At 52.7% G+C, this 12,633-nt stretch overlaps 1 protein-coding gene across 7 annotated transcripts in view; it reads right to left on the bottom strand.

Annotated features, from left to right (window-relative positions):
- The window catches only part of BDKRB2 (bradykinin receptor B2), a 33,297-nt gene that overhangs the window by 17,945 nt on the left and 2,719 nt on the right, over positions 1–12,633 (bottom strand). For 2 of the 7 annotated variants that reach the window (XR_007475289.1, XM_033419668.2), the window contains exons 1-3: positions 6,172–6,672; positions 5,924–6,091; positions 3,005–3,073 (exon numbers count right to left, since the gene is read on the bottom strand). The exons of 2 other annotated variants lie outside the window; for them this stretch is intronic. The gene's annotated coding sequence lies outside the window, so the exon portion shown is untranslated. Of the gene's footprint in view, positions 1–3,004; positions 3,074–5,923; positions 6,092–6,171; positions 6,673–12,633 lie in introns of those variants that run through there. 3 more of the 7 variants (XM_049705413.1, XM_033419675.2, XM_033419686.2) reach the window with 3 other exon arrangements.

Genomic DNA, 12,633 nt, shown 5'->3' with positions numbered 1-12,633 from the left:
AACTATCCAGGCAACTATTCCAGTTTCCAGTTGTCTCACTCTGATTGCCAAGCAGTAGTCTAAGTGCTTCCCGTGAATTAATTTAGGTGATCCACACCTATCTTAAATGGAGGTACTATCATTATCCCCATTTTACAGATGAGAAAACAGAGGCATAGACAGGTGAAGTGACTTGTCTAGAGTCACACAGCTAGTAACTGGTGGAGCTGGGATTTGACACTGGAACCTCACGACACTGTCTCTGTGGTGTGAGGACAGTGGTAAACGAGAGCTGGCACCTGCCCTCAGGTGTCTCCCAGGTGACCGGGAGTATGCCCAAGGGTGGGAGCACGGGAGGATTCCTGGGGAAGATTTGGACCTTGCCCAAGAGCACCAGGTGATCTCAACTGTGCAGCGCTCATATACAGCTCTGTTTCCTTGGCTTCTCTGCTAGGACGCCTGACACAGCCAAAGCATGACGTTGTTGATGGGTGACTGGCACCATCGCTTTGGCTGCGATGAGGGGTCCGGCTAAATCTGGAGGCAGGGATTTAGAGGCTGTGGCAGCCAGGTGGGAGAGGAGACGGTGCCTGAGATGGAGGGGGGATGGAGGGCGGGGGAGATGCAGGTAGGAGGAGATGGAGGGAGGGAGGATGGAGGGAGAGGGGGCTGGAGGGAGTGGGGGATGGAGAGAGTGTGAGAGAGAGGGAGGGGGAGAGGGAGGGAAGGGGAGATCCAGGGAGAGGGGATGTGGGAGGGGGAATGGAGGGAGGGGGAGATGCAGGTAGGAGGAGATGGAGGGAGGGAGGATGGGGGGAGGGTGAGAGAGAGGGAGGGGGAGGTATAGGAGGAGGAAATAGAAGGGGGATGGATTCCAGAGAAGGTGAAGCATCAGTAGCCTTGAAAAGGGTGGAGAGAGGGAGGGCAGAAGAGTGGAGGGAAGCCCTCTGGGTCTGGGGTTGGTACCTCCAACTGCAGGGTCTCAGGTGATCCCCAACTCCTCAGAAGGCAGACAGAAAGACCTTAACGGTTTCTCTCATCCCCAAGCCTCTGCTTCTCTTGAGAAGCAAAGGTCTGTCAGCTTCCTTTTTCCTTCGTTTCTGCCTTTTGTAGTTGATGTACAGCACCCTGGGACTATCTGTCCTGGCGTGGAAAGCTCGTCCCCGAGAGCCGCATTCATGACTCCTTCACCACCGTTGAGCCCCTGGCACGGGTGGACTCCTGGTAAACGTTTTTTCCATAAACACTCTGGTGTTCCCTCGGACTAGCCCAGGACCAGCGCTCACAGGAAGGAGCTCCTGCTGCCCTGCGTGCGCCCTTGGGGACCTCTGGGCAAGGGTGGGCTTCTTCAGGCCGACCGAGTGGAGGAAGAGGCAGTGGTGTGCCGGCACATGTTACCAACTGGACCTCGTTGGGGGGAAAAGCACTAACTGGTAGCATCTGCAAATTTCCGTGTTGTAAATATTCCCACCGTGGCTGATTTCAAGCCCAGCTGAGCTCATGAAATTCCTGACAATGTGACAGTTGATTCCCGCCTTGCCCTGCCCAGAGCCCCAGCAACCATGTCTCAGGGCCTTGCCTCCCTGCCCACCCACCCCCGCTGCACAGGGCAGGAGCCCGTCCAGCTCCTGGTCATCCTTCAGATCTAGCTTAACATCACCTCCTCCGGGAGGCCTTCCTGGACTCTGAGTGTCTCTGCACAGAGGCCCTTAGCTTCTGTGCTCTCATGGCTCTCAGTACATTTATGTAAATAGCTTGTTTAATTGGTTCTCTCCCCACCAGGCTGGGAGTGCTCTGACTGCAATAAATGTCTCAGTCTTCCCTCCACTGTATCCCCATCTCCTAGCGCTGGGCCTGGCCGAGGGCAGGTGCCTCAGGAAGTATTCTGGAAAGGATGAATAATGATGATGATGATGTTGACAGCAACGCATATAGCATCTTCCACATGCCAGTTCTGTTCAGAGCACGTAACAAACATCAACTCACTCAATCCTTACAACAACTCTAGACAGGCATTGCTAGCCCCATTTTACAGATGCGGAAACAGAAGCGCCTCCCTCAGTCCTGTAAGAAAGGCGGGGCTCGCAGCCTTGCCCGCATCTAAATAAACAACAAAACAGGCTCTGACTCCAGCAAGGGCCTTGTCCAAGTTTAGGGAAAGGGCCTTGGCCAAGGTCATTGGCTATTAAGTGGGTGGGAATGGGGTAGGATTCGAACTCAGGGGCTGCAGATACAAAAGTGCTTTGTAAACTGCCAAGTACCCCAGATGTGTTCGGGCCGTGGAATTTTCGAGCTGGAGGAATCTCGCCATTTAGAGATTCTTTTTAGTCCAACCCTATATTAACCGTGAGGAAACTAAAGCTCTAAGAGGCAGGTGGCCTCTCCCTAGTCGTGCATGAGTGTCCCGACCCTACCCGTCTGCACACAACCCCACGATGCCGGTTACTCAGTGGCAGTGTGCACTGCACTTTACAGTTTATGACGGAGGTTTGCACCCTGATCAGCGGTTCTTTCCCTGATCCTCACATAATTGTCCTGCCAGGGGATGTGACGCCTATTTTATAGGCAAGGCAACAGAGGCTCAGCAAAGTGATGTATCCAAGGTCACAGACTCCTAGGTGGGGATGCAGGTGACAACTCCCAGAGCCACCAGAGAGACGACAAGAACCAAAGAATAGCCAAGTTGATTGTGGTCGAGTGCATCAGGCAGACCGCGCTCATGAGCCCCTCCTGACCCCCGTCCCCCAACTATGGGGCTGTCTCCTCAGGGCTCCCAAATGTCGGCCTGGGGCCAGGCAGTGGGAAGGCTGGGCGGTGACAGTTAGACCTGGCTTGACCCCCAGCTCCCCACTTCCCTCTGCACCTTGATGTCCTCATCTGCTAGGCGGGGATGGTAGTAGCGTGTCCCCCTCCGTGTTGTCGTCAGGGGCTGAGCCCCGGGGCTGGCACGGAGCTGGGGTTCCCCCACGGTAGCTGCCATCAGAGTTGCTTTTGCTATCGTTAGTATTACTATTATTAGACCTACCCTGGACCGCTGACTCAGCATGTGCCTTTGAGCAGGTGGCTTTCCCTCTCTGGGCCTCAGTTTCCTCATCTGTAGGGCAAGCAGGGGGGTGATTACACAGATTATTTTGTAAGGTCTTTCCCACTGTGACAGTCTGTGACCAGCAGCTTTCTAAATCTGTTCATTCTGCTGCTGGGGTGGGTCTCCCCACTGTAGCCTGGAAGATGACGTCCCCGGCCTACGGGGAGACTGTGCCAGACGGAGGCCACACCCAAGTAGCTCACCTTCCCACACACCCAGCTGGAAGCCTGCCCAGGGGACACAGGGGCAACAGTTCTGTGCCTCTGCTCACTGCCAAGTCCCTGAACCTCTCGGGGCCTCAGTTTCCTTATCGGTGAAATGGGACTGGTCACTCGTAGGCACTCAGTGAGGCATCACTCTTGGTAGGAGTTTGCATCTGGTGAGATGCCAGGTCCACTGTCTCCAGCCCCTGGCTGCCTGGACCTGCTTCCTCAGGAACCCTTGGAGCCCAGACCACATTAAAACAATCTGGTTTGCAAAAGTTTAATGGGCCAGTCACACACTGAGGGGCAAGGCAGGCAGACGACAGCCTCGATGTTCTTCTCCAAATAGGGTCAGGCACAGAAGGCTGACTGGCTCTCAAACCTGTCTCCAGAACATTCGATTTTGGAATAATTCAATGAAGCAAATCAAGAACCTAAAAAAATACCCTTTACTTTTTGCTTGGTATTTCTGAAAACAATCAAAAGGACAGGGAAAGCCTCCTGTCCTCCGATTAGGGAAATAAGAAACAACCAAAACTTTGCGGACCAGGGGACTGATTAAATATTATACGGGAAAAATGACGCTCCAGAGAGTTCACCAAAAGAGAGAGAACACTTCTGATATCAGGCCAGGTGGGGAAAAAAAGCTGGGCACTAAATCATATGTATAACACAGCGGAAAAAATCTGGAAGGCAAAATACCAAATGATTACTAGTGGTGGTTGCCTTTGACAAGTGGGATCCTGTGCTGCTTTTGTGTTTTCTTTATTCTTTGTAGTAGCCTTCACATTTTCTGCGAAGAACCTTGACTGCTTTTGGAACGAAACTATTTAAATAAGCCAAGTGCTCGCTCCTATTTTTTTCAAAATAGAGAATGAATGATGGGCTAGCTTGTGCAAGAAAGGCAATCAGCCAGCCCATGTTCAATGAAAAGGCCTTGCTTACTTGAAAACTGGTAAATCGATGCGTAATCATGTTTTCATATAAAATGAAATGTTGAGTGAATTTATGAGTTGTTTCTTCAGTGATTTCCTGTCTTACCCAACCACCGGTCCTGAGCATGAGACAGGCTGGGATCTGGGACCCTTTGCTGCAGTGCTGCAGTGCTTGCACCTGGACAAACGTCTCCTCCAGCTACAAATTACAAAGAAATTATAAGGGACTAAAAATAAAACTGTGCGCATGTGCAGCTGGGGCAAATTACAGACAAAAAGACCAAAAAAACCCCAACTGCCACTTCTGAAGAGCTGGGAGGAAAAACAGGGTGTCGAGAGCAAAAGCGGTGTACTACACATGCCCCCCCGCACTCAACACCACCAGAGGGGTGGGCAAAACACCTAAGTCATCCCTCTGGCTGGATCCCTGGACACCCCTACCCTCACCCCATATAAGGAACAAGCTCGCCCCTCCTCGGGGCGGGGGAGGGGCAAGCGAGGGAAACTGTTACTTGTTTTCACCCACCCCCTCCCACCCGCTGCAGCAGGGGCCCCAATAAGTCCTGCCTGAATTTCTTGTCTGGCCTCTAGTCAATTTCTATCGCTTGGGGAAGGCCAAGAACCCTGGTCGGTATCAAGCAGGTGGAGTCAGCGGGCTTCTAAGGACCCAGGAAAGAGCAGCCAGGTGGGGAGCTGCTGAGGGAGACTCTGGGAAGGTGGGATTTCCTGCTGGACTCAAAAGCCATTTCTTGTCACAGGATTCAGCCTGATGCTTAACATTTGGGGTCCCCACGAACCAAAAAGCCTTCCCCAGCCTCTGTTCTTCATTTTGACTCATGTCTCTGTCACCCGGGTTTCGTCTTTGAGGGATTTTTTTCACGCTGGTTGCAAGGATGGCATGTTCTCTGAGCCCTTTCACATTCAGCACGTTTCCGCCGCCTTCACTCACGGAAGACCATGCACTGTCACAGCCTGCTTCTCTCCTGAGTCTGGAGACACTCCTCTGTTGGATCTGGTGTATTTGCTGCTGTGGGAAAGCCTGACTTTCCTTCCTTTGTGTGTTGCCCGCCGCATTCCCCCCGTTGCCCCGCCTCTGGGTTCTGTGGCTTCCCGCCCTCACCACCCTCTCAGGTCATCCTCAGTCAGGCCAGTGCTGGCCCTTGAGGCAAACCTGCAGCAAAAAGAAAAAGGCTGGCAGGTAGTATCACTCTACAGGCATCTAGATGCCAGCTCTGACATTTACCACCAGTGTGACTGAGCCAGTGGCCGCCTCTCTGGGCCTGGGTCTCCCCACTTGCAGGACTAGAGACTATCTCCTGCCTGTGGGTTGTGGTGAGGACCCAGCGGGATCAGCCCTGGCCGTCAGGATCTCATTAGCCCTCGGCTCCCTTTTCTGCCTCAGAGTAACCGTCGCCTCCACGGCACCCCAGATCCAGGCGTATTCTGTGCGGTGACCGCCCCGGGGAGCCCACCTCCACCCCCTCAGCCACAGCCACCACGGTCCACACACGCTCTTGGAAGAAATTCCCCAGGCCACTTGAAAGTCCCCGTGGCTGTGATTTATTTTTGCAGTAAGCACACGTGTACACCGCTGGGGACAGGCAAGGCGGCCCAGTCGGGGAAGTCAGTGCCCAGCTGGGGCTCCGGGATGTTGCCCCAGAGTGGGAAGGCCCGGGGTCCCCCCGGCATCTCCAGCCCTGGCCCCTCTTTCGCTTCCCCACCTGCTCTCTCCCCCGCAGTAGCAGGGCTGGTCTCCTCGCCGCCGCCTGCCTGAGCGCACCTCCTGATGCCCATCTTGACATCTTTTCCCATCCAGGGAGCCACGGCGTCCTCGTGGGGGAACCAGAGCAGGCCCCGATCCTAGCGCCGCCTCCGACCAGCTCCGTCACCTCTAGAGAGGGTTGCGTCCGCGCCTGGGGGAACCAGACCAGGCCCCGATCCTAGCGCCGCCTCCGACCAGTTCTGTCACCTCTAGAGAGCGTTGCGTCCGCGCCTGGGGGGAAGCATCCCCGCTCAGCAGCTTTAGCAGAGTTCTGAGGGCGGGGGTGCCCGGGGTAGGGCCGAGATATACACTCTTGGGGTCCTGGGTGGGCTCCTGCCTGGTCCGTCCCACCGCATGTCCTCCCCCATTTACACCCGCCCTCCGCTTTAAAGGTCTAGGACCCTCCTGGGAGAGAACTTGAACCCTGCCCACAATGACAATTCAGAGAGCATAGGTGTCACAAGATGGTTACGGGGACATGCAGGCAGCAGAGAGGTAGTGGTGTGTGTCTGTGTGTGTACATGTGTGTGTGTGTGTGTGCAGTGTAGTGTGTGTGTGGTGTATTTATTTGTGTATATTTGTGTGTGTACGTGTGAGTGTGTGAGCTCTGTGTGTGAGTGGTGTGGCGTATTTGTGTGTACATGTGTGTACATGTGTGTATGTGTATGTGAGTGTGTGTGAGCGTGTGGTGTGCGGTGTATGTGTGTGTGAGTGATGTGGCGTATTTGTGTGCACGTGTGTGTACATGTGTGTATGTGTCTGTGTTGTGTGTGTGTTTATGTGAGTGTGTGTGAGCGTGCGGGGTGTGTGTGTGTGTGTGTGATGTGTGAGTGTGTGTGTGAGCTCTGTGTGTGTGATGTGGCATATTTGTGTGCACGTGTGTGTACATGGGTGTATGTGTCTGTGTTGTGTGTGTGTTTATACGTGTGTATGTGAGTGCGTGTGAGCGTGTGGTGTGCAGTGTATGTGATGTGTGAGTGTGTGTGTGAGCTCTGTGTGTGTGATGTGGCGTATTTGTGTGCACGTGTGTGTACATGTGTGTCTGTGTTGTGTGTGTGTTTATATGTGTGTGTGAGTGTGTGTGAGCGTGTGGTGTATGTGATGTGTGTGTGAGCTCTGTGTGTGATGTGGCGTATTTGTGTGCACGTGTGTGTACATGTGTGTCTGTGTTGTGTGTGTGTTTATGTGAGTGTGTGTGAGCGTGCGGGGTGTGTGGGTGTGTGTGTGAGTGTGTGTGTGTGACGTGTGAGTGTGTGTGGCAGGCTGGCACGCAGAGGCCCAGGAAGGGGAAGGTGGAGATCCTGCCATCTGGCTCTGGATTCAGGAGGCCCAGGACAAGCAGAGGACGTGACTGTCCCGGGTCCTCTGGGCTGGGCCCTGGGGTCACAGGAGCAGGGTGCTGAGTCCGAGTCTCCCAGGCCCTCGCCTGTCTCTCCCACAGGCTCCGCACTCCTCGTGGGCAGAAGCCTCCGAGCTGGGAGCCCAGAGAGTCTCTCCCGAGTGGTTCAGAGAGGAGGGAATGAGTGGGCCCTGCACGGCGTGGCCACTTTCACACACAGTCCTGCCGTGTCGGCTGCGCAAAGGCTGTGCGCGGTGGTCTTGATTCCCTGATGCAGGTGGGAAGGGAGGGGCTCAGGCCAGTCGGTGACCTGCCCTGTGTTACTCAGCAAGCCGTTGGCCAAGCCTCGATCAGAATGCTGGGCTGTTGGACAACGAGGCTGGTGTCCTCCACCACGGCCTCTGCCCAGGGACTGGAACTGGCTGGAGGCCACCTTCAGAGAAGCTGGCACTCAGGGTCCGGAAGAAGGGACTTTGCAGAGTGGTGCAGGCCCACCAGTGGCTGCCATGGGACCCCCTGGGGTCGGAGCCCATTCCCTTGGGGAAGGCACCCGGGCTCAGAGCTGGTGGGCTCAGAAGCCTCACCTGTGCCCCAGAGCCTTTAGGACATGGGGGCGTGGCAAGACCCATGGAAAGGAAGCCTGGAAACCTGCCACCCGACTGTTAGTCTGCAGTGACACAGAGACCTCCTTGGAATCCCTGCTCCCTCCAGGAGGCCAGAGGCCACACTCAGGGAATGCCATTGCTCACCGGCCCTGGTGTCTGATTGTCACTGCAGAGTCCGACCTCCCAGGAGGCCTGCTGAGCCTACCAGGGTACAGGCCCTAATGGCCAGGAGGGTGCTGCAGGTCCCCTGGGGCCAGGCTGGGGATGGACAGAGGGGTAAGATGAGGCCCTGGCCTTTGAGGGGGCTCACAGGCTGCAGGAGAGGCAAACACACAGATGATGCCAACACAGCATGGCTAGTGCTGTCCCTGAGGGGCCAAAGGCAGTTGCGGGGTACCAAGGAGGGACCTAGCTTCTGGGAAGGGGTGTAGAAGGCTTCCTGGAAGGAGGGACCCCTTCATCTCAAAGGCTGAGTAGGAGAAGAAGCTTGAGGAAGGTGTGGAAAAGCATCAGAGGCATGGGAACAGCATGAACGAAGGCTCAGAGGCATTGGAGAGCATCGTGTGCTTAGGATCCTGGGTAGTTCAGATTTTCCTCAGTTTCACACCAGCTTTTTCCCCTCTCTGTTTGGAAGAGTCAAGCCCTCCAATAAGGTCTCAACTCCACGGCTGGGTGTTCCTGCTTTAGGCCTGGGAAATGCTCCGTGTCTAAGGCACTCTGCGGCACCATCGCAGGCCCATTTTAGAGCTCAGCCCTCAGAGGCTGGCATGGGGAGAGGCTGTCTTTGCCCTCCCTTACGTGGGTCTGTTTGGGGGAGAGGCTACCCTTGTAAATCTGCTTGGAAAGTTCTTTCTCCCAGTCGTAACCAGCTCAGCTCTGCCTCAGTGGCCTTCACCAGTCTGCACCTCTCAACGTGTCAAGCAGGGCCTCAAATTCGAATGCCCACAGGGGCCCATTAAAGTGGGGTGCTGGAGGTGAGAGCAGATGCTGGCGCTGGGGGAGGGGTGGGCACTCGGACAGCCAAGGTCTGACCTAAAGAGCTGTGTGTGGCCAGGTGGGGCATTAATTTTCAGCCTTGCCAGAGCCGTCTGCATTCCTAGAGAAGCTGGGAAGCTGAATTTTCATGTGAAATATCCCATTTTAAAACTATTGACTCTTTTAAGAAATGCTGGTGCCTAAATACTTAGCACATCTGTGAGCCTGTTGGTTCGTGGGCTCTGACTGAGACTTAGGTATAAAAGGTTGAAGCAGAGATGATGGGATCCCAGGCCCAGCGGGAGGCAGGGCTTTGAGCTCTGCTCTCCTACCTTCAGGGACATGGGACCCTCCCAGGGAACAGGAGGCCAGTATGGAAAGAAGGCCTTCACGGGGCCAACAGAAATCCCCAACCAGGCAGATCGTCCTTCCCACAGCCTGGAAAGGCTGGGATGCTGGGCCCCAATTGTGCTGCAGGCCACTCTTGACTGCAAAGTGTCTGCTTATCACTTCCTGTCTCAGCAACTTATCCTAATTCTCCACATGGCACAGATCGCTTCCTAATATTTCCTCCCCCTTCCCTATTTTCAAAGAGCCAGCCTTTGGTTTTTCCTTAGATGGAATACTGATATTAACGTTTGTTTCCTTTCTAATTAATCATTTTGTTTTGTCATCATTATTCTTTCTTCTACTTCTTTTTCTTTCTTTCTTTTGTTCTTTCTTCTACTTTTTTTGTCCATCCAGCTTCTTGAACTGAACATTTTATTCATTTACTTGCAATCTCTATAAACAATAATACAATCATCATCATCATAATTATTATTATTAACACGAGTTCAACTATGAGTATGGCTTTGTCTGTATCCCATAAATTTGATTTACAGTGTTCTTGTAACTGATCTTGTCTCAGATATCTGTAATTTCAGTTTTGATGATCTCTGATGAGAGAGTTCTGAGGAAGAGCATTTCCCAAAATTTACAAGTGATTTGTGATGTTTAGTTTCTATATTTCATATTAATTTCTACAGTATGGTCAAGTAATGCAGCCAGTAAGAGTTTTATATCTGGGACTATATTAAGGTTTTCTTTAGGGCCTAGAACATAATCAATTCCTATAAATATTCCTTAGAATGTATTTCCTTTGTTGAATACAATGTAAGTTATCATAATTTATAATAATTATGTTACAAATATAACATACTATAATTATATATATATACTCTTCAATTCTTCTAGTGGTTATGTTTAAAATTTTAACAAACATTAAAACTTGTATCCATTATTAGCATCAAGAATAGAAAAATAACTGTTCTTCCAGCTAAGATAAAATCTTTAGTGTACATCAACTATACTTCAATTAAAAAAAATCTTTAGCACACTTTTCCTCCTCCCTTCTTTTTCTCTTCTCACTTTTCAGATTTAGCTGAAATAATAAGAACTTTTTGTTCCAGATTATTTCCTCATTTTTATGTCTATTTTAGGTATCCTGCCTAAGCAGTTACGAAGCTTCACAATCACAATACAACCAATCTGTCAGCCATAGTTTAGAATTGAACTGGTGTAACTGATCAGCTAATTTTCCCTATAACTTGTCTTTCCTTTTCTTGCATTATTTGATGGGATTACTTTCCCATTTGGCTGGAAGGTGCAATCTCAGAGGCTCTGGAAGGACCAGAGAGCCTCCGTACTGCCGTCGGGGTGTCACCCCTGCTGTGTAGGTATTCACAGTAGGTGCCGCACGCTGGGTTGGGTTCAGTCTTTTCCCTGGAGGGGCTTTCGTTTGGGTGGGAGAGGCAGGACACAGCTGGATGCTTCCTGAGGCCCAAATCCACCTGCAGGGGAGCTAGGCTGGGAGCTGTCTGAGGCCCCGAGCTCTCAGGGAGAGTGTGTCTGTCGGTTCCTGAAATGACGTGGGAGGGGGCGGTGATACAGCCCTGGGTACCAGGGTTTGGGGGCCCTGAATGTCGGCCATGGAGATTAAGAGGAGGCATCTGGGGATGGTGGCTTTGGGGTCTAGGGCAGGGACAGGGCCTGAGTTCCTTTCAAATTTGCTCCCCCGAGAAAGCCATTTGCAAAGGCAGTGTGTGTCCATGGCTGGTCTTCCCGGTCAGGCCACACCCCCTTGGAATATGGTCACTTGGGGACCCAAAAGAAAGAAGAGGGAACACAATGTCACAGGTACACATCAGCACAGTGACAGCCACAGAAGCGCTGGGCTTGCCCAAGTGCCTGGCACGCTACAGTTTACCGACACCCCACGAGGTGTCCGGCACAGGCGCTGCTGACTTCGTGAGGCTCAGAGAAGCAAAGCGACCTCGCTGAGCAGGCTCAGCCAGCTAGCGAGTTTGGATCGGGGTCTGGAAGCCAGTTCTCTGCGCCCGCCTTCCCAGAGCTCCACTGGCCAGAGAAATCAGAGGGGCCTAGAGGCGCTGGGGGGTGTGGGCTGGAAACCTGAAGTGGAAACCTGAAGCTGTTGCCACCCACAGATGTGCTGCCTAGGAATATGAGTGCGGGCATGCGGGGGCATCCTGTTCCCTGGGAACCCCCAAGCTGTAGTGACCCCACTGCAGGGCAGACAACACCTCAGGTAGTCCCAGGTCCCTGCTGCCGTCCGCCTGCTAAGTGGGCACCTGCAGTAAGCCTGGCCCTGTTTGCACTGCCCTAGCACCATCCGAGATAAACCTCTCCATGCGCCTCAGGAATAGGAATGACTACCCCCATCGTACAGATGAGAAAACTGAGGCTCAGGAGCCTCTCCAGCAGTAGACAGTCGGAATTTGAACGCAGAGCCTTCAAATTGTTCCACCCTGCTCTGTGCTGCGATGATTTTTTTTTGGAGGGGGTTCACATTTTTCTAACCTGTAGAACCCTGCAGATTCCAGAGTCAAAGGAATACTTTACTTCTTGGGTTTGTTCTGGAAAGTATATTTTGATTGAAGAGCTGTGGAAGTTTTGCTCAGGCAGGACCCATGGGATGAGAATTATACAGTCCCACTCCAAGAGATAGAAAGTGGCCCAATGCTCAGTGGGAGAGGGATTTAGCTTCAGTCTAAGGAAGGACTTTTTTTTTTTTTTTTTTGCGGTACACGGGCCTCTCACTGCTGTGACCTCTCCCGTTGCGGAGCACAGGCTCCGGACGCGCAGGCTCAGCGGCCATGGCTCACGGGCCCAGCCGCTCCGCGGCATGTGGGATCTTCCCGGACCGGGGCACGAACCCGTGTCCCCTGCATCGGCAGGCGGACTCTCAACCACTGAGCCTCCAGGGAAGCCCAGGAAGGACTTTTTAACAGTACAACCCTCTCGAGATGGAGCAGGCTGCCTTGTACAATAGTGACCTCCCCGTTCCTGGAAGCATGTGCACAAAGAAGTCAGGGGATTCCTGGGCCGGGTGGGTGTTGGAAGTGACGTACTCAGTCTTAGTATCGAGTCTTAGGAAGTTCTGATCATCTGATTCATGGCTCTGGGATTCCCTAAGTGCCTTCTGAATCCTCAACACACAGTCCTGCACTGTGTGCTTTTAAAAAAAATTAGACTGTATTTTTAAAGCAGTTTCAGGTTCACAGAAAAATTGTGCAGAAAGTACAGAGAGTTCCCATATGCCTCCTACCCCACATGTGCACAATCTTCCCCACTTATCAACATCCTGCATCAGAGTGCTGTGTTCTTACAATCAATGAACCTACACTGACATATCATATCGCCAAAGTCCATGGTTTACGTTAGGGTTCACTCTTGATGTTGTACATTCCA

The sequence above is a fragment of the Orcinus orca genome, chromosome 2 (genome assembly GCF_937001465.1).
Source record: "Orcinus orca chromosome 2, mOrcOrc1.1, whole genome shotgun sequence".
NCBI lineage: Eukaryota > Metazoa > Chordata > Mammalia > Artiodactyla > Delphinidae > Orcinus > Orcinus orca.
The sequence above is the reverse complement of the archived record's forward strand: the minus strand, read 5'-3'. Positions and strand labels throughout refer to the sequence as shown.